This window comes from Trichosurus vulpecula, chromosome 2 (assembly GCF_011100635.1).
Source record: "Trichosurus vulpecula isolate mTriVul1 chromosome 2, mTriVul1.pri, whole genome shotgun sequence".
In the NCBI taxonomy this organism is placed as follows: Eukaryota; Metazoa; Chordata; class Mammalia; order Diprotodontia; family Phalangeridae; genus Trichosurus; species Trichosurus vulpecula.
This window is the reverse complement of record NC_050574.1, coordinates 178,856,876-178,884,051: the sequence shown is the minus strand read 5'-3', so window position 1 is coordinate 178,884,051 and position 27,176 is coordinate 178,856,876. Positions and strand designations below refer to the sequence as shown.

General features: G+C 38.4%; 1 protein-coding gene across 2 annotated transcripts in view; it reads right to left on the bottom strand.

The window, feature by feature from the left end:
* The window catches only part of ZMYM2 (zinc finger MYM-type containing 2), a 94,475-nt gene extending 69,078 nt beyond the window's left edge, over positions 1-25,397 (bottom strand). Inside the window, exons 1-2 of one of the 2 annotated variants that reach the window (XM_036743069.1) lie at positions 25,286-25,397; positions 24,170-24,237 (exon numbers count right to left, since the gene is read on the bottom strand). The gene's annotated coding sequence lies outside the window, so the exon portion shown is untranslated. The remainder of the gene's footprint in view (positions 1-24,169; positions 24,238-25,285) is intronic. The other variant, XM_036743070.1, reaches the window with a different exon arrangement.
* Between the last annotated feature and the right edge of the window lie 1,779 nt (positions 25,398-27,176).

Sequence of the window (27,176 nt, the reverse complement as noted above, 5' to 3'; positions counted from 1 at the left end):
GATGTGATAGAAATGACTAACAACAACAAAGCCCCCTAATAGGACTAAATAGACTTCATTCTGTCAGATCACTAAAAGTCAATGAATTTCACTTTTTAATTTTCAAAACTACTTCAGTAAATGCATACTAATTGTACTACATAGTATAAGAAGACATTGGTCAGTCTGCCAGACTGCTTAACAGTTTTTCTTAATAATTCTTATCAAACACTTTTTTCCTACTTTAGATTTTCTCATGTATTTAACATTGGATTGGGTTAAATTATCCCTAATTCTTCTTTGTCTAGTCTGTCCAATTGATCTACTTTTTTTCCTAAATAGTTAAATTACCAAATAGTTTTGATGATTACTAGGGTCTAGAGTGATCTTCTCAAATATTTTCATTAATTCCCCTGATGTTCTAGACCAGGAATGGGGAACCTGTGATTTGTTCTATGAAGTTTGGATTCAGTGAAAGGGCTGCACTTGAGGACCTAGAGGGCCACATGTGACCTCAAGGCCACAGGTTATCCAAGTACCACTGTAGTCATCACCACTGAACTCCCCCACGTGTTAATGTTCTTAGCTCCTGTTCTAGACTTTTTGTTTCTCCAAAGTGTTAAAATTTTGTCTAGCTATATAAAGAATTGTTCTGGTACCTTGGTTTGTAAAGCATGAAAATATAGAAATTAATTTCATAGTATTGTCATTTTCATTATTTTGGCATCGCCCAGCCATGAGGCACTGAATATCCTCTTCGAGTTTTTATTTTCTTTATCTCTTTTAAGAGGGTAAAAAAAAGTATACGTATGTCTTTCACAGCTTGGGGCGGGGGGGGATTGGAGGATGGAAACAGAGGATTGGTGTTAATTTTTAACAATAAGATCATTTCAATTACATGAAATTGAAAAGCTTTTGCAAAAACAAAATTAACGTAACAAAGGTAAGGGAATTACTATACTGAATATCATTAACACAGAGAAGCACAGAAAGACTTGCAGGAATTAATGCAAAGTTAAGGAAAAATCATTGTGAATACAAGACAACAATGTAAATGGACAAAATGATCAAAACTGAATGCTGCCAAAAATTAACATGTCCAAACAACCCCTTCTCCCCAAGAAAAAATGAGATGGTGTCTCCTTCTCTTCTTTGCAAAATACATATGAGATCACTATGGATATTGACATGTTTAATTTTACTGAAAATATTTTTCCCCTTTATATTCTTTGTTGTTAGGCACGTGTGGGCATGGAGAAGAGATATAGTAGGAAATAAAGATGATAAAAAACAAACATAGCAATACAAAATTTTAAATAAGTAACTATGGCATACAATTAAAAGAGCTGGAACCCAACCTATTTAAATAACTACTGACGTAGAAACGTGGGAAATAGAACACAAAAAACTAAGCTTAGAATCAATCACTGCGATGACTAAAAAAGTTAGCCAATAAACACTTGACATCTTAAGGAAGGAAGGAAGGAAGGAAATCTTAAAGATTAGAGGGATAAAGATTTTAAATAGCACTATCTCATAAAACAGCAAAAAGAGTAAGAGCTTGGTAAAAGGACCAAGTAAGAGAGAGGATTCCAAGCACATTGAAAAATATATAATTCTAAGGAGGAAAACAAGGGCAAAGAGGGAAAGCTATCAACATTTCTGTAACAAACTTATTTCATCATCAATGATAGCTAAGCCACTGTAGCTGGACATGGTAGTCATCACTGCCCAATCCCCCATGTGTTAAAAAGGAAGACAGGAAGATCAACTGCAGAAAATTAAGTCTATATAAAAGTGATAATTCTGATAACAATTTTTAAGCTACCTGAAGATAATAAATTGCTAAATTATTTGGAAAAAACCATTGGCCTTAATTACTGACCCTCAAAAAAAATGCAAGTCAGACTTTCCTGTGTCTACAAAATCCCTTTGAGAATATTCTACACATATTTTAAGGACACTGTTGATGAAAGCATGAGAATGATAGACAGGCAAGCTAACAGCTTTAGCAAACATCTTATAATGGGGAATGTAAGATAGCACTGTTTAACTATCAACCATAAAAAAGCATTTCATTCTGGGAGTAAAGCAAAATGCCACCTTTTAAAGGTTCCTCACCAACAAAGTAATCACATATGGCAAAAACCTTACAACAAGATTCCACCAAAGATTCAATAATATTCTGATTATTTGTATCACAAGCTAGTTATAATAGAAAGAGCCATATCCTTGCCAAAGATGTTTGCCACTATCATTTAGACTATTCAGTACAGAGGCCCTACCAGACAAGTATTCCCCATAAATACTGAAGTCTTCCAGATGTTGCTGATTGTAGATGATACTATGCTGAATGCATCAAACACACAGAACCACATATAATACTGTGCCCTAACCATACAAGAAAGATTAGGTGGATGACAGTCTTGCTGTTCGGACTAAAAGATTACAGGCCATAGAGCTGGCCCATCAGTTCACATAAAACCTAGAGAGACACTTCAACTGCACAATTAAATGGGACCAAAATTGACTAGGAGGGAGGACTAGATTTTCATTTAGGGAAAAGGCATTGCACCAAGATCCTCCCCAAAGCAAAGGCTCATCTTCCAGTGATTCAGCACAGCTGTATACCTTGGAATACCACAGTTTTCAAAGAATTAAAGTTGTAGAAAACCCAAAAGACAATGAAAATAAATGCACATGTGGGTGTGAGTAGGCCATTTCTATGCCAACAGATGTGAAAGGTTCTCAACATGCTAAGTGGATTCCCCTGTGTGGAGGATTCACATTCAGCAAGCATATTTTTTAAATGCTGATGTACAATACAGGGTGTTTGATTTATGAAAGGACATAGGCAAGATCCTTCTGGATGAAGAGTAAATGAACTGTGATTTTCACTATGAAGTTAACCTATCCACATCGAATATGCTATCATTCTGAGTCTTCCCTTCTTTCCCTAGTTAACATTCACTAGAAAGTATTAAGTCTCCTGATATCCAAAGTTCTAATTTAGATATCATATACAAAAGCAAAGAAGATCAAGTACCACTTCATCCCACTATTCCTTAGATACAATTTTCTAATTTTAGAAATATTTTATTTGCACACATTATAACTATTACTAGTATTGATATAAGACCATGATTTTTAAACTTCCTGGAGCCACAATACCATATCATCATGTTTGACTTCACAATTCTCCACAGGTTTAGAAAGTGTTTGGTGGCATTCATGTTACTTTTAATGACACCTTTTTAACTACGCAGAGCCAACGTGATATAAAATCATGTTTTTCAACACTGACCCAACGTTTAAAAGACAACAGGTCACGGATAAAAAATTAAGATGAAACAAAAATAGCATTCCAAAAGTAATGTTCATGTACTTGAAGATATTAATGCTTATTTCAAATAACAGATATGATACGATATTAAAAATTGAAGAGTGGTAAAAACTTTGGCAGTATTTGCCATAAGACATCATTTGCCACTTTACTGCTAATGATCTGTTTTCTATGTATTGATCATCCAAGTTCCTGCTTGTAACTCTAATGTTCTATTAATTCTATTATTTTGCTTAATTATTTTTATTTGTTACAAGGGCTTTTTCTTTTTTTCCAGGGGAAGGGGAAGAGGGCAGGAAGGAAGGAGAATACAGAAGAAAAGAAGGACAGGACAGGAAAAGGAAAGGGAGGGTGGATGAGGGAAGACAAAGAGGGATGCCAAGATTTTTGTTAATCGAGTTTAAAGAACAGGAGGAATGCCAAACACAACAGCTTCGAAAACAATTGGTGGATCTTTTATATCTAAAAGAAAAACTAGGTACAGAATAGAGATCTTAAGTTTCATGTGTAATTCTCAATTTCTATTCTACTATATAATACAAATGCCCATTCTATTTAGTGTTCAAGTTCAGAATAAAAAATAATTTATATAATAAAAATGTTGTATAGTTTTAGATTTGATTTCATATTCGGTACTTGAACTACTTTTTTGCAAAAGAGCTAAGAAATCAACTATACTCTAAGTTTCATAAAAGCAGAAACTCCTCCTTTACAGAACTGAAATGCTTCATCTGATCACATTGGGTGTTTTGCAACTGTATAAAAACCCTGAATTTTTCCTCATTGGTTCTGCACAACTACAACAATTACTTTAAAAGCCATGATCAACCCACTGGGAATCAATTACTATACTCACAGGCTTCACTACTGGAAATAAAATGCGATCATTTGATATTAGTTCCAGTTTATTTGATGGCACTGATGCAAACTGTTCAATAGATGAAAATGACAGAGCAAGACAATTATTAATTCATTCATAAAGAAAAAGGTATTACTGCCTTGCAAATTAATTTAGGTTTTCACCAATTATTTTAGTTCCCCACTATCATTTGCCCAGATAATATTAAGAAAGCAAGTTTGCCACCCACTGATTCATCAGTTATACTACACTGATTTTTAAAATTTGCCACCAGTTTCGTACATTCTTGCATAATAAAACTTACATAACTCTTTATGTGAAGTAAACAAGACAAGTTTAATAATTCCCATGTCAGGAATAATTAAGAGAAATGAGTCTCAGAGAACTGTAAGTGAGATTTCTAAGATCACCAGGCTATCAGGTATTAGAGCCAGGACTCAACTAAATATTTTCTGAATCTGAGTCCAGATGCTCTTTCCAGTGTACCATGCTGCAAAGTCTATCAAAAGGCTTAAATACATCTGCTGACACACAGGTACTAACCTAACAGTTTGCTGATTTAACTGCTGCATATATATCAACAATAATAAAGCTGATTTTTGTTATAGCAATCCTTCACAAAAATGCTGCTCCAATGTCTCTTCATGGCACGTAAGTGACCCTGGGTGTTCAAAGGCTATATAAGCAGAGCAATAGATATTTCAAGTTATCTACCAAGCATGAAAATCTTCAAGACAACCTGACAGACTGTTTGAAAAGGTAAGATCACCTTATCTAAACATATAGTCAGATTCACCAAAAAAAGGTTGGCCATTAAGTGAAATTTTTTGGTCATATGAATTCATTAAACTGTCCCCTTTCAGCTTCCTTACAGTAACAGAAAAAAGAATAATACTTTTATTTAAAATGAACAAACTTTACCATTGGAAAACAAAACGTACAATCTTTGTCTAACCTTCAAGTTGATAACAAGTGGAATTAGAAGCAATAACAGTTCATAGTTTACCCTTAAAAAGGATGAATAGTGGAGATCACAGAGTCGGTTTTATCATACAAAGACAACTAATAATATTATATCATTAAATACTTGGTTATCTCACCTTGGAATCAATGTTCACAATGAACAATTACATGGAGAAATTGGTTTATGATCAAGAAATGAAAGAGACCAAAACCTTAAGTCTCCTCAAAAGCTTCAGCATGTCTTAAGAGCCTCAAAACCCATGGAAAATGGCAAAGACTGAATAACAACAGAAAACTGATTACTAAGACAGCAGTCACTTCAGAATCCGCTGCCTCAGTATACTCAAAATCAACTAGTTAAGAGTAAAGGTCAAAATTAGTATCAGAAGTCTAAGGAAAAGATATAAATTTTACAAGTGCTCTAATTGGAGTAAACAAGTTATTTGCTCCAAAATATCACTATTTCTGAGAGAAGTTTAAACAATGCAAAAAAAAAAAAACATACCTCAGAAAGCAGCCGGGGTAATGCCTATCTCCAATACAAGTCTCATCTTTTTTTCATCATGAAAGGATAGCAGAAGATTTAAAACAAATGCCATGTCTAAACAGGAGGGGGAAAGGAGAAAGGGAAAATATGCCTGCAGGTAGATTGGTCTGAGTCAGATGGAAGCAAAAGCAAGTGAAACTGGGAAGAACAAGCAAATATGAAACAGCACACCTCCATTTCTATAGAGACATATTCTTCTAAGAAACAGTCATAGTATGACCCGTAAGAACAGGTAGACCCGAGTACATATATTCATATGGAATCTATGCTGAGGACAAAGAAGCCACGGTTCCAAAAGAACGAAAAGGATCAAAATTAGATTTAAAAAAAAAAAACCTTAGAAATTACATCTTTTTCATCACTAAAAAAATTGTTAAAAGTTATCTATACACACATGAGGAAATAAGAGAAAGAAAACAGTTTTTGCAATCTTCTACCATGATTCACATCTTTCATAATTATATTATTATCCAAAATTAAAATAAAAAAAAAGATCTGGTTATGCTCCAGTGACTTTTGTTTTATGTGGCCTTCAAGATTCACCACTAAGTGTCTCCCACACATGCTAAGACAATTTAGACGCTAAGAGTTTAAAACACAAGATTCCACAGGGATACAAAGATTCTTCAAATGTCCCTGTTTACATATGATACTAATTGTATCAAGTCACGAACAATAAAAAGCCTCAATTAAATGCAGTTTATTAGAAATTCTGACACTATTCTAACCATCCAAAGTTGAGAAAAACATTGATGAAAAGCTCACTGCAAGGACTGCATTTTCCTGCTGGTCATTTTAACAATAACAGCAAGCACTTATTTAACACTTTAAGATTTGCAAAGCACTTTGCATATTGTCTCACATCATCTTGGATAGTCATCACAGGAGGATAGGCTAGGGTAAAAACTAAAGACAATGGTTAGGCCCCTTCACATTTTGGGAAATACACAGGGCTTTCAAATATGTCAATTCTGCTCAGCTACAAAAACTCACCTTAAAAAACATTCTATCAGTAAAGGTCTTTAAATCACCAAATCACCTAACACCATCATGTTTAAAGAATCATAACTTTACATAGCCCAAAGCCAAACTAGAGGAATTATTAATTAGGTCTTAAAATTCCGACAACCTACTACTCATTCACCTCAATTATATCTTTCTCCCTCCTCCATACAACTAATACTCCCCCCCAAAATTTTAATTATAAATAAAATATATGCAAGATGTTGAGTTCTGATCTCCACTGGAATCCCAAAGCAAGGAAAACTACGTATCTTATTTAGCATCATCTGAGTATTCTAAGGCAAAATCAGTGTCTTAGTTTCTTTACTTGTCAGATGTGTAAACTGGCTAAAACTTGTATAAGCTATCATTTCTGTAAAAGAAAATTCAAGCAGGAAACATAACATTTAGAAGGAGAAAGTTTTAATTATCAAATAGTATCTGGAAGTAAGGAGTTTGTTTATTCTAATCAAATACTGTAGTTCACTTCCCCAAATTAAATTCTCTATAGTTCATACTGGTACATCATAAGCATTTCTTGAATGGAAGCAAAATACTAAACATCTAATTTCATACATACAAAAATGTGAATCAACTTTAAGGAGAATGAATACAAAACAACTTGAATCAACTCAAATGTTTAGAGATCATAAAGTATCAAAGGTACAGAATAGTGTTTCCCTTAGCTTAAAACTTTAAATTGGATAAAGAATTACATAACTATGAAGTACTTGGCAACAGCTTACTTGGACAAATCTATTATTTAATGCCTTTGATGGTTCAAGTAATCCTGTGCAAGACACGTTCCATTATCTAAATATAAGAAGCATCTAAGACAACTGTGTATTTCCCCCAATATAAAGAGTTAACATCTATAAATGTATTCATTCATTGTTAACTGATCACTTACAATGTGTAAAATGCAAGACCTTACCCTTACATTCCAAAAAAAGCAAACTTGATCAACACAAGAATTACCACTCAGAAAAAATTAAAGTATTAAAAATAACGGCAAAAAGATCATCATTAAAAAGTATTGCTGAAACACTGAAAGTAATACCAGAAATAGTTAGAATAGTCAAATATTCTTTCTACTTTATTGTGCTAACTCCCTGCAAAATTAATTGACACAACAAAATCTGACCATATTTGATGCAATATTGTGCACCTTTAGCCCTCCTTTACATTTTTCTACATCAAAGACGAAAGTTGCATTTATCTCCAGGTCAATTGGGTCATCATCATTCAGCATTTCACTTCCCTTCCAAGTTTTTTTTTTTATTTTTCATTTAAATTATTGTAGGTGTGTGCCCCAAAGCACCTAAGTATAGAACATACACAATCCTCTGCTTGAACGTAAGTTTTCTGAAAGAAGAGCTTCTTTCATTCTTTATCTTTATATTCTCAGTGACCAACACGGTGCCTGGCACATGGGTATTTTAAATAAATGCCTACTGATTATGTTTTGCTTACTTCATTCTGCATTTATTTCTATTTTTTCATGTTTCACATTTATTTTGCCTTACAGCACAATACTCCACTTCATTAATATACCATAATTTGTTCAACTTTTTCCCGTTAAATGGGCACCCACATTTTTTCCAGTGTTTTAATACTACAAAGAATGCTGTTATAGTTTGGGCAAGATGGTGACTTAATCTCTCAGGAAAGTCAAGCCACACATTCTCCACATACCTTGGGTCAAGGTAAAACCGTTAAGTTCTTACGGAAACAAACTGATCAAGAAATCCACCAAGAAACTCAGTAGGTGATTTCTTGAAAAAACAAATCTTAGGGTGAGAACTGGTTCTATTTTAAGTGTGGAGAAGGAAGAATAAAAATCAAAAATATACTAGTGGAGAAAAGGGGATGGAATATGCTGTTTTTTCCACAACTGGGGTGCATGATAATATACAAACATGGAGATGGGGGGGGTGGTAAATAGACATCAGATGAACCCAAAATGGAAAAAGAGGAATAAATACACACATACACAAAGTTTGGTGCAGAAATTCAATTCAAAAGAGAAACAACAACCCAAGAGAGAGACTAGGGGGAGGTGTTAAGAAGGAGAGGTAGGGAGGTAGTAGTCACAAGCAAGACAGTTCTCTTGCTTCTGATGGCAAGTCCAAAAAAAAAAGGGATAAAAGAGGAAAAAAGCAAATATCTCCACAGAATATAAAGAAGTGCCTTAGATTGTGGTTTAGTCAATTAGGGAACACAGGGTATAGGTATAGGTAAGGTAATATTATGACAAAAGAATCCCAGGTAATATGCAGCAATGCAAAGTGAAGTGAACAGGACCAGGAGAAAATGTATACAAAGAACACTTTAAAGAAAAACAAAAGAAAGGACTAAGAACTCTGATCAAGACAAGGACCAATCATTTATTGTCTGGAGGACCTATGATGAAGGATGTTACCCATCTTCCAACAGGTGACCAGCACAAGATGCAGACATACATTTTTGGAAATGGCCACTACATGAATTAATTCTGCTTGACTAAGCTTATTTATTATATGGAGGTTTTTTTCATCTGTTTCTCTTAGTTAATGGGGAGAAGAGGGATGGTGTGAGAGAGTTATCAAGGGCTTAGCAAAAATAATGTTTAATGGGAAAAAGGGTCATTTTTACACTTAAAAATGCACAGAAGAGAACCACAGCAAATTCAGAAGATAGAAGAAACAAGCAGGACAGTTTTAAGAGTAACATGTAGAATTTATCATATAATTTAAAATGGGAGATTTAGTTTCATAGGGAATCTTCTTTTCATGTTCAGCTATATACAAATGCTCCCTTTTGGTGTTTTGATTCACAATTTAAAAACATTTTTTTAATAGTTTGGAATATGTGTAATAGACTTCCAAAAGCTTTCACATACATTGTCAATGACATTTTTCTTATTGTCTGTCTTAAGTCAGTCACCACAATCTCTAACTTTACTACATGACAAAGAGAGTATTTCCAAAAATAACTTACATAAAAACAAAAGGTATCTTTTTTTTTAAAGAATAAAGCAAGAATGTTCCATTTTCAAACAATCAACAAGTACTTAAAAGCTCCTACTCTTTTTCAGGCACAGGACTAGACCATAATGATAAAAGCAGAAAAGAGTACTTAAAATAGGCCCGTGTTCAAGTACATATAAAAATATACACATCATAAACAGTAAGTTCACACATGCACATGCACAAAAATTAAACACTGGGTAGTCTAGAAGGGAACTAATACTAACAGGCAGCAGGATGGGTAAAGTATTCATAACGAAGATGGTAGCTGAGTCACATCTGAAAGGAAGAGAATATGAGTTGAAGTTCATTCCAGGAATGCTGGGCAGGTAGTAAGCCAACTGGTACAGATTCAAGAGTTCAGGAAGGGAAGCAATGACCTTGAAAAGGTAAGTTGGGAAGCTAAGGAGAGTTTATGTTTTATTCTAGAGAAATTAGGAAGCCCCTGATGTTGGTTGAGGAATAGAGTCATATGATCAGATCTACACTTAAGGAAAACTTATTTTTCACTGCTATTATTTGATACAGTTCTACAAATGCTAACTACTGTAATAGCAAAAAATAAAATAATTGATAGAATATACAAAGAAGCAAAATTTTCAAGACTGATAGATGACATACTGGCTTACAGAAATTTAGAGTAAATTTAAAAATTAACTATTAATAAATTCAGCAAAGTAAAAAAGTCTAAAATAAGCTCACAAAAATCAGAACATTACCAATAAGATAGAGAAGGAACAAATGTCTTTAATTGAAGAAATGTTAATTGCTCATGGTTGACCATGCCAACATAATAAAAATTACTATACTAGCTAAATTAATTTACACATTAATGCCATACCAACTATTTTATAGACAAAATAATAAAATTCATTTCAAGTAAAGGTCAAAAATCTCAAGGGACATGTTGAAAACAAAAAGAAAAGGAAGGGTGCCAGGATCTCATACTATACTACAAAAGCCAGTATCATCATCAAAACTGTTCAGAACTGATTAAAAAATAGAAGAGTGAATCAATACAAGATTAGATACACAAGACCTAGAAGTCAAATGTAGTAAAGTAGCACTCAACAAACCTAAGAACACACCTATTAGTTGTATAACTCATTATTTGACAAAATATACTGTGAAAATTGGCATCCAGTCTTAAAGAAAATAGGTTTAGACCAAAATCACATATTCTATGCCACAATAAACTTCAAATGGATATACTATCTAAACATTAAAAGAGCAGGGAAAGGAGAACTTTCTTAATTATGATGGGGGCCACTTCCTGACTAAACCAGAGATAAAGATGATCACTGGAGACAATGTAAGCAATTCTGATTAAACTGAGAATCTTTTGCGTAAACAAAATCAACGAAGTGAGATTTAAAAAGCAAACAATTTGAACTCAGGGGAAAAAACATTTGCAACACATTTCTCTTATAAAAATATGGTATCTAAATGTATTTTAAATTGACACAAATTTAAGAAGGAGCCATTCTTAAAGAGATAAATGAACAAAGAATCAGAAGAACCAAGCTATTAACACCTATATGGAAAAAATGATCCAATCACTAGAAATAATAGAATTTCAAATTATAGCAACTCTAAAGTTTCACAAGGATGATGACAGTACTACTTTTGGTTTTAACAAAAAAACTGAGAACTAAAAGGCTTGCCATCAATTAGGAAATGCTAAATATGACTTGGGGTAATTTGAAAGATTTATATACCTGACACAGAGATAAATATTCAGATACAGAAGAATATATGACCACAATGAGGTAAAGAAACGTAACTCTGGATGGGGGCGGAGACAGGATGGCAGCTGAAAAGCAGGGACTTGCTTGAGCTCTCCCCCAAATCCCTCCAAACACCTGTAAAAATGTCTCTGAACAAATTCTAGAGCTGCGAACCCACGAAATAGCAGAGGGAAGCAGGTCTTCAGCCCAGAACAGCCTAGATGGTCACTGGGAAAGGTGTACCGCATGGTGCTGGGAGCAGAGCACAGTCCAGTATGGGCCATGCCAAGTGCCAGGACAGACCAGACCAGGAGTCGACTGGAGTAGACCTTAGAGCCATGAATCACTAAGCTGGAGCAGTTACCAAACTTCTTAAGCTACAAACGCCAAAGACCACGTAACAGGTTGGTGGGAAAACTGCTGGATCGGGGTGAGAGCAGTCTGGCCCCAGTCCTGGGGGCAGTGAAGGTGGCCAGGTGGTGACAGTGGCAGCAGCAGGAAGCTCCTGAGGCTGCTTCCAGAGTTCCAGCTGCTTCCCAAATCCCTGGCTCACACGGTGGGAGGAAGCAAGTGGCGGATTGGAGCAGGAGCGCAGGGAGTGCTTTGCTGGAACAGAGGCAGGGTTCTCTTGCTTTGCCCTGCTTGGACCTGGGTTTTGGTCCTGGTTGACAGTTCTTAGGGGAGGAGGAATGCTGCTGTGGCAGAGCTAGTGGTGAGTGTGGAGTAGAAGTAGCTCTGAAAATAGCAGTGTAGCCCCTTGGGACAAAGTACTCTCTACTCTACAAGCACTGATACCCTGACAAAAAGCTTAAGGGTCAAGTAGTTGGCTGGGAACATGAAGAAGCAGCCAAAACGAACTCAGATTCAGACTACAGAATCTTTTTTTGGTGACAAGGAAGATCAAAACATACAGCCAGAAGAAGGCAACAAAGTCACAGAGCCTACATCAAAAGCCTCCAAGAAAAATATGAATTGGTCTCAGGCCATGGAAGAGCTCAAAGAGGATTTGGAAAAGCAAGTAAGAGAAGTAGAGGAAAAACTGGGAAGAGAAATGAGAGTGATATGAGAAAATCATGAAAACAAGTCAATGACTTGCTAAAGGAGACCCAAAAAAATACTGAAGAAAATAACACCTTAAAGAATAGGTTAACCCAAATGGCAAAAGAGCTCCAAAAAGCCAATGAGGAGAAGAATGCCTTGAAAGGCAGAATTACCCAAATGGAAAAGGAGGTCCAAAAGACCACTGAAGAAAATACTACCTTAAAAATTAGATTGGAGCAAGTGGAGGCTAGTGACTTTATGAGGAATCAAGATACCATAAAACAGAACCAAAGGAATGAAAAAATGGAAGACAGGGTGAAATATCTCATTGGAAAAACCACTGACATGGAGAATAGATCCAGGAGAGATAATTTTAAAATTACTGGACTACCTGAAAGCCATGATCAAAAAAAAAGAGCCTAGATATCATCTTTCAAGAAATTATCAAGGAAAACTGCCCTGATATTCCAGAACCAGAGGGTAAAATAGAAATTGAAAGAATCTGCTGATTACCTCCTGAAAAAGATCCCAAAAAGAAAACTCCTAGAAATACTGTTGCCAAATTCCAGAGTTCCCAGGTCAAGGAGAAAATACTGCAAGCAGCCAGAAAGAAAGAATTTGAATATTGTGGAGACACAATCAGAATAACACAAGATCTAGCAGCTTCCACATTAAGGGATCAGAGGGCTTGGAATATGATATTCCAGAGGTCAAAGGAGCTAGGATTAAAACCAAGAATCACCTACCCAGCAAAACTGAGTATCATGCTCCAAGGCAAAATACTGATTTTCAATAAAACAGAGGACTTTCAAGCTTTCTCAATGAAAAGACCAGAGCTGAACAGACAGTTTCATTTTCACTTACAAGAATCAAGAGAAGCATGAAAAGTAAACAAGAAAGAGAAATCATAAGGGACTTACTAAAGTTGCACTGTTTTGTTTACATTCCTACAAAGCAAGATGATTTTTGTAATTCATGAGACTTCTCTCAGTATTAGGGTAGTTGAAGGGAATATACATATATATAGACAGAGTGCACAGGGTGAGTTGAATATGAAGGGATGATGTCTAAAAAATAAAATTAAAGAGTAAAAGAGGAACATATTGAAAGAGTGAGAAAGGGAGAGATAGAATGGAGTAAATCATCTCACATAATAGTGGCAGGAACAGCAGTTCCGTTGGAAAGAAAGAGGAGGCAGGTAAGGGGGAATGAGTGAATCTTGCTCTCATCAGATTTGACTTGAAGAGGGAATAACATACACACTCAATTGGGAATCTTGCCCCATAGGAAAGTAGGGGGAAGGGGATAAGAAAGGGGAGATGACAGAAGGGAAGGCAGATAGGGGAGGAGGTAATCAAAAGCAATACTTCTGAAAAGGGACAGGGTCAAGGGAGGAAATTGAACAAAGGGAAACAGGATAGGATGGAGGGAAATATAGTTAAGTCTTTCACAACATGATTATTGTGGAAGTTTTTTGCATATTGATACATGTGTCGCCTATGTTGAAATGCTTGCTTTCTTAGGGAGGGTGGGTGGGGAGGGAAGAGGGGGGAGAATTTGGATCAAAAGTTCTAAAAGCACATGCTCAAAAAAAAAAGTTGTTTTTGCAAAACAATTAAATTACTTTGGATTAAAAAATTAAAAAAAGAAAAAAGAAATGCAACTGTGTAAGACATAAGAACTTATCAAAGTAACTACCAATGATGACTTTAAAAGACTAATGATGAGGCATACTTCCCACCTATTGGTAAAGGGATGATGGACAAGACATTTTCAGGCACATCCAAAGTATTAATTATTTTGCTTAACTATACTTGTTTGTATAAAGGAGGACTTCTTTTTGGGAAGGATGAAGTTGTTGTCAATAAAATATTTTAAAATATATGCAATATTTACAGATAAAATTCATGAGTTGATACAGAAAAGCAGGGCAATTTTGTTTCTAAAATGTGTAATTCAATATAAAATAATAAACTATATAAGCTCAGTTTCATAAATATTTGGATTAGTATTGATCACAAACTTTAACCACTTAAAGAACCACGCAGAATTAAAAAGGTAAATTATACTGACTTGGAAGATTTAACATGTATGCTGAGTAATAGAAAGTAGTTGTCTTTTTGTCCCTAAAAAGCTTAAATGGAAATGAAAATCCAAAATCATTTAAAACTGTTAAACTAAGAGATTGTTTGCAAAGCAACTGCTATGAAATCTTTTTGTTTATACATAAGATTTATGAAAATTCCATTTTCACAAACTTATCAAGAAAACCTCTACTATACAAAGTACCAACTTTAGTAACCAGTTCAAATACACAATCAGTTTAAATACACTAGTAAATAGCATTTAACTACATAATTTTTAAATGTCTTTATTAAGGCTAAATAAGGTATTACCTTTAGGTAGAAATTATCACCAAAACAATTTTGTACCATCTAACCAACAGTTTGGTTTACGATCTTCCCTTGATTTAACTCTCATTTCATCACACTTCTGCAAGCCTCAATTTTATATTAGAGCAACATCTTTCAGGCTTCCACTACAGCTGCTCCAAATCACACACACAAATCAGTAACAGCAATAATCTAGCATAACATCAGTTCCAAGGAAACAAAAAAAATGTTGTTAAAAGTATGTTCTTGTCTTATCATCACCATCTACCACCAATAACTATAGTATATCCCTTGACGTTGTTTTCTCCACCCCATCCTGGCAACATTTATGTCCTTACTTCTGATGTCTTTAACCTCAAAATTATTATAAGACACGAAATATGGTAAGGCGCTATTTTGCTCTGAACAAGTCACTTTACTTCTCTAATCTTCAATTTCCCAATGCAATCCCCTATCTAAATAATAAAAATAATTTTAACAGCTAACATTTATATAGTATTTATAAGATTTTCAAAGCAGTTTACAAATGTCAGTTGATCTCACAACAATCTTGAGTAGTAGTGCTATCATTACTCTATTTTATACAAAAGGAAACTAAGAGAGATGTTCAAGTGATTGGTCTGCAGTCAACACAGTGACTGAGGCCACATTTGAACTCAGATCTTCCTGACTCCAGGTGCAGCAAAGGAAGCCACCTAGCTGCCTATAGGACCATAAATCTGAGATCCTCTGAAAAATAAGATCCACCACACAAAGTTCCCCACACAAGATCCATCCCAAATTTGCTTTAAGATCTTCAGTGAGAGAGTGAGAGAAATCGACCACCTTACCAAACAGCCCCTTCGCCTTTTTGATCGCTTTAGCTTGTAGAACATTATTCCTTAAATTAAATCAATTAAATGTTACTTAAATTAAATGTTACTTCTTTGCAACTTCCAACCATTCACTGCTCCTAGTTCTGCCTCTTGGGCAATCTAAATTTTTCTCCCTTAGCACAATAGAGTGCAAAGAATTTAGTGTTTAATGTTTGAGGAATTGACCAATAGGATTGTATGAATGATTAAAGGGAGAAGAAAGAAGGAAGAATCAAAGACAACTCTAGAAAGTTAAGCCTAGGGCACTGAAAAAATAAGAAAGGAAATAAGCATTTTTATGCATCTACTATATGCCAGGTAATATGCTAATCTTACAATCAGCAAGTGAGGTACCAGAGGTAATTATCCCCATTTCGCAGGTGAGGAAATTAAAGCAAACACAGGATAAGTGACCTTCCCAGGGTCATAGAACTACTAAGTATCTGAGGCTGGATTTGAATTAACGTCTTCCACACTTCAGGCACAGCACTCCATCTAAGGCACCACCTAGCTGCCACTAGCTAAGTTTTAGGAATAATGTCAGATGTAGGTTCGAGTTATTTCATATTCATAGAGTACAGGAGCATAGATTTAGAGCTAGAAGGGAATTTAAAGGATATTCGATGCCAAACCTTCTCATTTTAGAAAAAAGGAAATTGAGGCTTAAAGAGTTCATTAAAAGAATTGCCCAAAGTCAAAAAGACAGTGGGGTAAAGCACAGATGTGAAGCTGGGGAGTCTCCTAAATCAAGGACACTCAGTACAACTATCCAGAAGGCAAAGTTGGAGATAAAGACAATTACTTTAGAAGTCATTTGCATACATGATAAACGAGGCTAAAGGATAAATGATGATAAATGATAAAATTGGATAATATCACCTATGGAGAAAAGATAAAGTGACAAAAGCAGGGCACATTCTCCAAGAAACTAAAAAGGAACAGTCACAAAGGTAAGGAAACTCAGGAGAGGTAGTCATGCTCCAAAAGCTAAGGAAGGTAAGGATTTCAAAGTGGTACTGTCAAATGCAGCAAAAGATTAAGGATGAGGATAAAATATAGGATTTGGTTGTTAGGTTACTAGTGACTTAGCAAAAGCACATTCTAAAAGAAAAGTGCCAAAATGCATGGAGTTGAGAATTTGATAATTAGGAAGAAACCAACTGTAGATTACTCTATTAGTTTATCACTAAAAGGAAGAGGGGATATGAGATGATAGCTGTAAAGAATAACAGTGTCAAAAGAAAACATTTGGGTCTTTTTTTTAAATAAGGTAGACATGTACAAGTTTACAAGGAGGTGGGGAAAATGAGGTGCAAAAATGAATGTAAGAGTAGAGATGAGTAATGGAATTAGGTCCCCAAAGGGGCATAAATATCATTTCATTTTTAAACCTGAGGACAGGAGAAGATTGGTGAGTATTTTTAAAAGTTTCAGAGATGAAAGAACTCATATCAGATGCCCTAAATCTCTTCCAGCAAGATGATAAGGTGGCAAAAACTAAGTTATAGGTAGGTCTGGTCTGAAATAACTTAATATAGTAAGAGATGACACACTTTCTACTTGAAAATAAAAACACAAAATATTAATATACCCAACTCTCAGTTATTGATAGGTATCCAGAATCAGAATTTTAAATTAAATCTTCATTTTAGCCATTACCTTCAACTAACCTCCTCCCCACCTAAACATAATTAAAATTATTCTTTAGAACATGTAGCAAAATATTAATTTTGTAGGCAGAATATGAAAAAATTCTTTTTATCAAATTTCTCAGGCAATTTTGGTAACTTAAGATACGTGTCTCAAGAGTCTTAGTGCAGGTTTTAAGCAAATAAACCTTAAAAAAAGTTTTAAATAAAGTTTGGGACACACTATTATAAACAATGTAAATCTAATAGCAAAAACCATTACCCAGTAGATAAATGGCCCAAGAATATGAAGTTTTCAAAAGAAATTTCAAATGATTAACAAGGCTACCAAGTCCATCAATAGAAATATGCAAATCAAAATAATGCTGAGGTTTTATCTCATACCCAGCATACGGGCCAAGATGACAAAATATTGGAATAATCACTGTTGGTGGTATTACAGGAATACAGCACACTAGTGCATTGTTGATAGAATTGAGAATCAGCTTTTGGATATTAATTTGGAATTAAGCAAAAAGTTACTTAAGTGCCTATACTCTTTGATCCAACTGAAAAAAAATTTCTGTAGGAAACTTTTTCTAATCCCTCTTAATTCTAGTATCTCCACTCTGCTGATAACTTCCTATTTATCCTATAGATAGGTTGTTTTAAAGTATCTGTATTCTTGTTGTCCCCCTCCCCCGCAATTGTGTGAGCTTCCTGATAACAAGGTCTTTTGCCTTTCTTTAGGTACCCAGAAATTAGCACAATACCTAGGACACAGTAGGAGTGTAATAAATGCTTCACAACAGACTAAGATTTCACTATTAAGCTTAAACACCAAGGAGGTCATTGGGAACAAAGTCATCATCCCCAACAAAATATTTAAAAGCAGCACTTTTTTGTGGTACCAAAGAATTGAAAGCAAAGCAGATACTGATTAGGGAATATCTAAATAATTTATAGTATGTAAATATAATGATTACTGCTAGATATGCAATGAGGAATATGAAGAATACAGAAGAGCATAGAAAGAACTGATGCAGACTGAAAAAAGCAGAGCCAAGAAAGCAATGTACACAACGTCAATGTAATATACTACATCAAAGAAAACAAGAACTACCACAAATCAAAAATGAATATTGTGTGTTTAACTGATAACACATTTCTTGTCTTCACAATGGATAGGGGAAAGATTGGAGGTGGCAAGGAATTCCAAACTCAATTGTTAAAAAATGATAAAAATTTTTTAAAGTGAGGAATGTTTCAAAATTACAAAGTATGGCCCCAAAATAGAAATGAGAGAATAACTACATCTTATTCCTATGAAGAGGTGAAAGGCCCATAGCTATGGTGTATTATGTTTTCATACGGTATCATATGTTTTCAGATTTTTTTTCAATAAATAGGTAAGGTTTGCTGATCTATTTCTCTTGCTTCTTTTAAGAAAAATATTTATTATATGGGATGTAGGCTCTGAGAGAGAGAAGGAAGAGATACTGGGAGAAATTTTGACAATGTAAAAAAGATACAAATAAAATTTTGTTTTTAAAGAAATCTTGATTTTTAAAATTTACATCCTATCCCTGTACCAATGAGTTGAAATGTTTATTAGAAATGCTAAAGGATAATAAACATTAGAGAACTAGAGATTAGGTCAATATACAAGTGCTATTCTGGGGCAGATGACATTAAAACCAAAAATACATTGAGTTGTTTTATATAATAGTGACTAAACAAACTAAGCCATAGACACTTGCCCAATCCTTAAATGAGAGGAAAGTAATGTATTCGTGATTAAGTTCAGCAGAATAGTTAAAAACTGATCGGCCCTCACAAAGGTCAAACTCCCAGAGTTAAAATGACCTTGCAGGCCATCTGGCCCAATCTAAAACGCATATTCCTTCCTTTATACCCACCAAGTGGTTTAGGTACACAGCCTTTGCTTCAACACCTCCAACTAATACCACACTATGAAGTCCAATTTTGTTAACTTCTTGCCTATTTTCTACCCTCCTCTGGAGGTGCTCTAGGTTAGTATCTCCTAGGTTAGTTCCCAAATTGAGCACAATATTGCTGACATAGTCTGACAAAGAATACAAACTGATTATTTCCTTTTACTTCTATTATTAGAGCCTAAGAAGTGACCAGCAGATCCAGGCTCAATTTCAGACCCTCCTAACAGATAGAGAGATATCTGAAAACATTATAGGTAACCTTTAGTACTAAATATGTTCGAGCTAGAAACAAATCAACTTGTGGATACTGAAGGGGATTCATACATTAGCTAATGTGTGGTCAGACTAGATTAACTGCTTCTTCCATCTTGAGAATCTGATTTACTTTTAAGAAAAGAAAACTGTTCTACTACATCACTGTGCCCCGGCATCTCACAAATGCATACATTTTGTTATTGGTCAAAGGAGAGAAATACAACAGAGAATCTATACCTTATAGAATACATTTAAAAGAAGGTAAGCTAGTGGACCAAGACAGAAAGGCCCTGGCAGGCTATAGTCAATATGAGGATATAAAATAGTAAGAATTTCCTCAGCCTTACATATAAATTAGTCTCATTTTGTAGTTCCTCAAACTTTTCTCTTCTAAGTTAATTGGCCCACACAAAAGAAAAAAAATCTGTTTTAGATCAGTAGCTCCATGATTTTTAATCAAGATACCTGGTACCTGACCCAGATACTTAAAATATTTTTCCTAACCAATGCAAATATGATTAGAGAATACTTAAAAAAAGCCACTGGGACAAGTGGATATGCTAATCTCTCTTCCACCTGCTAAAAAGAAAAAAGTCAAATTAACTCAACCTACCCTATCCAGTAAGATTATACTATTAGCACTCATTTACATTAGAACACTATTGTAGAACTTGCTTGAAATATTCATTTTACAATTTCATATTTTCATGCAACACAAAATACTTCAAGTACAAAAATTTTTAGGCAAACTTATACCTGGAGCCAATTAAGAAAACAAAGACAAAATGTAGACCTAAAAATGGGTTCTTAATCTGTGGGCCATTAACTTTTTAAAACGTATTTTAACTACATTTCAATATACTTTCCTCTGCAGCCCTATGCATTTTATTTTTTGCATTTAAAACATTATTATGAGGAATCTATAGACTTCACTAGTCTGCCAAAAAAGTCAATGACACAAAAATGGTTAAGACCTTTGCTCTAAAGAAAGTCATTCCAAATGGAATGAACTAAATTCTTTTACATTTTGGCAAACCTTCACAGATCTCCGGGGGGAAAAAACCTCAGTAATGATATAAATAAGGCGGTATGTTGACATGTACCAGATCATCCCAACAGCTTAAATAATTTAAAATTACTCTCAGAAATATTTTAACACAAACACTCACATACGGAAATTTAACCCAGTCCACAAAAAGAAATATGCAACAATCTCAACCTTCCACTATCATTAATAATGAACCCAGTCTTGGAAAAATCAAACCATTCACACGTCTTAAGAATTTGCTTCTTACTACATTCTATTCCAGGACAAAGATTCTTTCTGTACCTTTCATTAATTGAAATTTAAATTCAAATCTCTATGTTCTTTGTAAGCTTTACTTTCAATTTTCAGTAAATGGTCATTTCATGGGGACAACTAGAGGTTCCATTTTGTTTTTTTTAAATTAAGACATTTACGTTATAGGAGACAGCCTAGCATAATAGAACAGGTGGTAGACTGACCATCAGGATATCTATGTTAGCCTTAACTCTGCCGCTAAATGTCCATGAGTACTATTTCACTGACCTGAGCCTGTTTCCTTCTCTGCAAACAGAGGGAATTACCCTAAGTCTCAAATGTCTCTTGAAGCGCTAAACTCCTAGGATTCCATGCCCACATAGAACTATAAGAAAACACATCAACCTGAATAAAAGAATGTAAAAGTTAAAGACAATAATTATATAGAAAGTAATTCTGGTCTAAACTGAAATGCTTTTACATTAGAACATTAGTTTAAATTACTCGGCTTTCTGGTATCATTCAACATTTACTAAGTGACTAGTAGTGCAATGTCTCATTATGACTTGAGGTAACTACAAAACACTGAATCTCTGCCCTGAAGGCACTGACTAGTAGGAGTTTTAATAAAAATACACACCAAAACCAAATTTGAATGTTTTAAAGTACCTAATGAAAAGTACAAAAAGCTAGAGGATCAAATGAAATAGAAATAACTTCCAGGTAGGCCCATCAAGGAAAATTCCTTTAAAGATGGGGAGGCAGGACAATCCAAGGGAAAGAAAGCTAGACTAGAAGTACCCATAAGTCCAAGTTACATCATTTGCTGCTTGCTTCCTGTACTCAAACTAACTTCATATCATTTATGGGTATACCCACCCCTCTCTAAAGAATACAAAAAAGGGAAACCATTTATTAGAAGTTATTCCAATTTCTTAATAAAGTCAATTAGTTACTTTGTTGATTATTCAAGGCAATTAACCTAAAATTTTTAAATGGTTGAAAAAAGAAAAATTTCACATTAGCTTAAGTAAAATCTTAAAGGCAAATCTACTACAAAAAAAATCATTCATTCCAAATAAACAGTTAGATTCAGAGGTTCCCAAAGTGGGTGATACCATCTGTTGGGGGGGCCCCACTGGAAGAATCAAAGGGGACCACGGGGGGGGGGGGGGGGGGGGGGGCGGCATTGAATAAAAATAAAGGGGCAGTGGAAGCATGAGTTAAAAGAAGAAAATTTTTGAAAAACCATTCATATGTTTTCATCAGCTATTTTCCAAACAAACATAAAAAATGCAAGCTGTAACCAATCAGTGGTCAAGTCGGCCCACAGGTCTTAACAAACAAGTGCTGGCAGGTCAGCCTGAGGGGCATTGCTGGGAAGTCCAGCATATATCAGTAGGAATATGCGCAGGTAATGACGTTTATGGTACTCTTGCATCATCAAAATTTCAATGCAGGAAAAAACTCATAAATTTACAATAAACTATCAAAATTAAGATGCATATTTTTTTAAATTGTATTTTTTAAATGACACAAATTTTAAAAAAAAACTGTTCAAAAGGTTAAAGAAAGGAGATTTCCAGGGGTGCTGAGAATTATTTTTTTTTTGAAAAGGGGCCAGTAGGCCTAATAAGTTGGGGAACCTCTTAGCTATAAAGTATGATGGAAGACAGACAGACTTGGGAGTGAGGAAGACCTGACTATAAATCTCAATTCAGAAAAGAGCTGTTTGTCCCTGGGAAACTCACTGAACCTCTGAAACTCAGTTTCTTCATCTGTAAAACAGGAATATCAAAACAGCATCTATCTCACAGAGTTCTTGTAAGATCAAATGAGACATCCTATATAAAGCACTAGGTAAACCTTAAATGTTAGTTACTATAATGTTTGTCTATATTTATGCCACCACCCCCATTAAGATAAAACTCATCATGGCAAAGGCACAAAAAATAAATTTTCATTCCTCTTTCAAAGATCTATTAAAATAGCTCTTCATTTTTGTTCAGTATCACAATTAAATAATGTCCATCTGTCCTTCCCTTCCCATTTTCAAGTAACTATAAGATGGGAAACACATGGGAAAAATATCTGAACACTAACCACCTTTAAGTAGTTATGATCCAATGTCACATCAAAAAAAGGTGATGAAAAGGAACAAGGTGGGAAGCTTAGTTCTGTATCTATAATTTTTATATTAACAGGTTCACCTATTGAGAAGAATTTATTATTAAATCTAATATTTTATAAAGTATTTATATTCCTTTTAATTTCAAAGAAAGGACAAGAAAATCAGATCACTACCTTCTTTAAAAACTGCTAGATTAGTTTGGAAGCTATATTTCACACAAGTAATTTTTTTCCACTTTTAAATGCAATTATACATTCTCCCATTCTCAGAAATACTACTCTTTAACATACCAAACTCAGTGGATTTGGATCGGATGTGATTAACTTTTCTTGAGCATTTGGTGTTTACTGCGTATTTATGCAAAAACCTGAAAAACTGATGCAGCGCCCCTAGCGAGAGTCCTATAAATCCCGATTAAACAAAATTCCACGGGTTCCCAAAATACATTATCGTGAGGCACAGTATTAACTTTTGTCACTAAACTACTTTATCATCTTAGTTTTGAAGAACAGGGGGGAAAAAAGTAAAGTTTCATATACAACAACAAATTACAACCATTAAATTCTAATTCTCATTTAATAATCAATAGAGAAAAATACATCTAACATTAAATCCCGAGACTTAGGAAACCAAGGCAAAAAAGGGGCATCAGCCTGTTCAGCATTTAAACACTCGGACTGAAACAACCGAAGCCCTTGGTACCCAAACTCGAAGCTTTGAGAAGCATCTCATCACGCATTCGACGATTAAGACATCCACCTTTTAAACAAACCGGACACCAAATAACAGATTGGTTTTCATTTTCCCCACCTCTCGGGTGGGAGAGATGCCGAAGACATCTCCGCATCGCCTCTCGGGTCTGCTCGGGTTCCCACCCGCAGACTCTAGGGGGCACCAGCAAAGTGCCCTCCCGGTGCCGCCTCCCCCGGTAACGTGAGCAGCTGCAGCCCGTCGTCGGGGAGCTCGGGCGGCTTTCGCGGCCGCAGGAGACGCGTTTGTGGCGGCCGCGACACAGCGCCCACCCCTGCCGCCTTCCCAGCCAGTCCTGGGTCTTGGCCCCGGGGGCAGCTGCCACCCGAGCAAAGGCTCCTCCTCCTCAAGACAACAGAGGCCGGCGGCGAATCCCAGAGGTTTAACATCCCCCCCCCACCCCGGGGCTAGGCCCGCTAAAGGAGACAAATAACGAGAAAAGGACTCACAATGGGGGATTCTCCTCCGTAGTTTCGGCCAAAGCTGCACCAGATGGGGCTGGAAAGGATTCTTGGTCCTAGGAAAAAGAGAAGAGATTTGAACGACAATCAAGTGGCCCCAATCAGGCCGCGTCCCAACCCCGCGTCCCCCCACCCCGGGGGAGGGGGTGGTGGAGGTCTGGCCTCATTTCCTCCCCTCAGAGCCCCGAGGGGCCGCCCCCACCCCGCCCCTGCACCCGGACCAGGTTTAGAGAGGCGACATCGGCCAGCACGCATCCGCGCCCTCTCCTCAGGGAGGGGGAAGCGAGAGCCTCGACGCCAGGAGGGAGAGGATGTTCCTTCCGAAGCGGACCCTGCCGGCCTCCCCTTCCACGAATCCAGACGTTCGCACCGCACTCCCGAACAGATCACGTCACCGCCAGCCCCCGATCTCCCCATCTGCCCCCAGCAGTTGCCCCGGGCCCGGGGTTGGCCCCCCCTGCAGTCGGCGGCCGGCAGCGCTACCTCCCCGTCCGCCATTAGAGACCCAAGCAAACAATACGGGAGACGCAGAAGCGTCGCAGGGCAGCGCCTGGGACGGCGGGGGGCCGACGACCGGGCTCTCCGGGGGGAAAGGGGGCAACCCCCCAATAACTCGGGGAAAACAAGCGGCGGCGATAGCCCGCCCGAGGCGGGGGGGGGCATTCCGGTCCTCACCGCCGCCGCCTCCCTCCAGCTCCCTCAGCGGCGCCTCCCCCCTCAGAAACCGAGACGGAAAGGAAAAATACCCCGGCCTCCGAACGCCCCGACTGCCAAGCCCGCGGGGCTGCCCCCTCCGCGGCCTCGTCTCCCCACCGGCGCCCCGGCCCTGCCCCCTCGCTCCGCCTCACGGCCCAGCGGGCCGGGCTGAGCTGCGCCGAAAAGGGCCTCGGACCCGAGGGGAGGGAGGGAGCCCGGGGCTGCCCCCGAGGCCCTGCACGGCTGCTGCGCCGCACTACGGGGTAAGAAGCCCGAGGAGGTGGGAGGCTCCTTCGGTGGCTCACCCGTCTCCGCCTCCCCAGTCGCCTCCTCCGGAGGCAGTGCTGCCCCCAGCCACCCCCACCATCAGCGGACCGAGCTGGGGAAAGAGTGGGGGATAATCCTCACCCGGTTCTGGCTGCGGCTCCACGGAACGAACCTCCCCTCCCCCGCCCCACCCCCCCCTTCGGTAACACGCACAACTCCACTCGGTCCAGTCCCGGGCTAAGCGCTGGCGAGGAGGAGGAGGAGGCGGCACAACCGAGCCCCACGAGGCTCCGCCTACCCAGACGCGGACTGGCTGCCGGGAGGCACGGGCGGGGGTGTTTAGAACGTGTCGATTGGCCAGCAGGATTATCTTTCACCGTCCCGCCTTCGCAGGGTGGTCTGAAGGGTTGTCCGTCAAACTTTGGCCACACCCACCGTCCCCCCCTTGCACTCCTCCCCCTTTCCCCCAAACCCCCTCCCCCATCCTCTTTCCCTCCCCACCCCAACCCCCCGCTGGATCTTTCTGGTTATGGCAAATGTGAATTTGGTTGCCCACTACCACCAGCCAGTGGTTGCTACCTAGGGGCACAGGCGGGTAAAAGTAGAAACTATGGCAGATGGGAATGGGACTAAAGGGCCATTCTCTCTTCACCCAGGCCTGGGCACTCAATCTTATGCAGCAACTGCAGCAGCTAAAGAACTCTCCCTACAGGAATAACTGGGGAAAGACACCAACAGCCCAGATGCCCCCAAACCCTCTTCCCCACCCCGACTCTAGTATCCCTCACGCCCCTGGAGAAGGGGCAAGAAGTGGACAGGAGCTGACATTGGGGTGCCAGGCTAAAGGGCAGGGATAGGGTAAAACTCTTAAAGCCTCTTGAGGGAAGGGGAGCCTCACTCTTTCTAACCCTCTTCTCCCCCCCCATGGGGAATACCCCCCCCTTCCCTTCCCCCCCTTGTCATGGCTGCAGGAGGAGGAGACGCCGTCCTCCATTTTGTCGGAAGCTGCTGTGGGAACTTGGGACCAATTCAAAACCAAACCCAGTGGGGCTAAAGCCACTTCCCCCTGCTAAGCCCCAGCCTGGACCGGTCGTTTGACCGTGGGGGCATCCCCTGCCTCCAGCATATGTTGATGAGGGGATAGAGGAAGCAAAAGGGGTTGGAGAGGGAGGTGAGAGATCAAGGCGCTCCTCCCCGCCTCCATCAACCAAAATGGAGGAAGCTGCGGACTCCCCTGGAGCCTGGACTCCCGCTTGTTGGAGGGGTTGGAGCTTTCCCCTCGGTTTGTCACAAGACGGTGCCCCTCCCTCCGCTCCTGCAGCCTCCTCGCCTCCTCCTCCTCCCCCATCCTCAGGCGGCCGTCTCAACAGCCTTCCACCCTTTCTGGTCGTCCAAGGTTGGCTAGAGCTCCAGCCTCTAGAGTCCTCCACAGCCGGGGGGCGGGGCGGCCACCAGGCCCCCTGGGCACGACGCGTACCCAGGAGCCCTCTCTGCCCGCCCCCGGGCCTCGGGCTGCCTGAGGCCCCAAGAATTCCTCTCCCTGTATCCGTCTGATGCCGCCGGAATGGTGGCGCACCATTTCCGAAGCTCCAGCGTGCCCTGCGGGAGAAGCGCCCGCGAGGGCGCCGCAGCCCGGCCCGAGCAGGAGCACGGGGGCTGGAAATGAAGGCTGGGCAGGCGAGGAGAGGCCGAGGAGGCCGCTCGCCCGCCTGCAAGCTTAGCATTGTCTTGTCTAATCGCGGGTGCTGGAGCGCCCCGGCGACTGAACGCCCCGACTCGAAGCCGCGAGAGCACGAAGTTTTTAATGAAGTTAATCATCCGTGAAGGGCGCTGCAAGACTGATGCACAAGCTTTCCTAATATATTCAATTTAGAGAGAGCAATTTGGTAGAAATTGAAGATTTCTTGAATCAAATTATGCTAGGCTGGTTAGTCATACTGGGGAAAAAACTGAACAAGTCCTTCTACCTGGGATTTAAGGTCCTGAGTGTGAACAACGCCGCCCCCCCCCCCGTTCCTTTTTTTTAAATAAA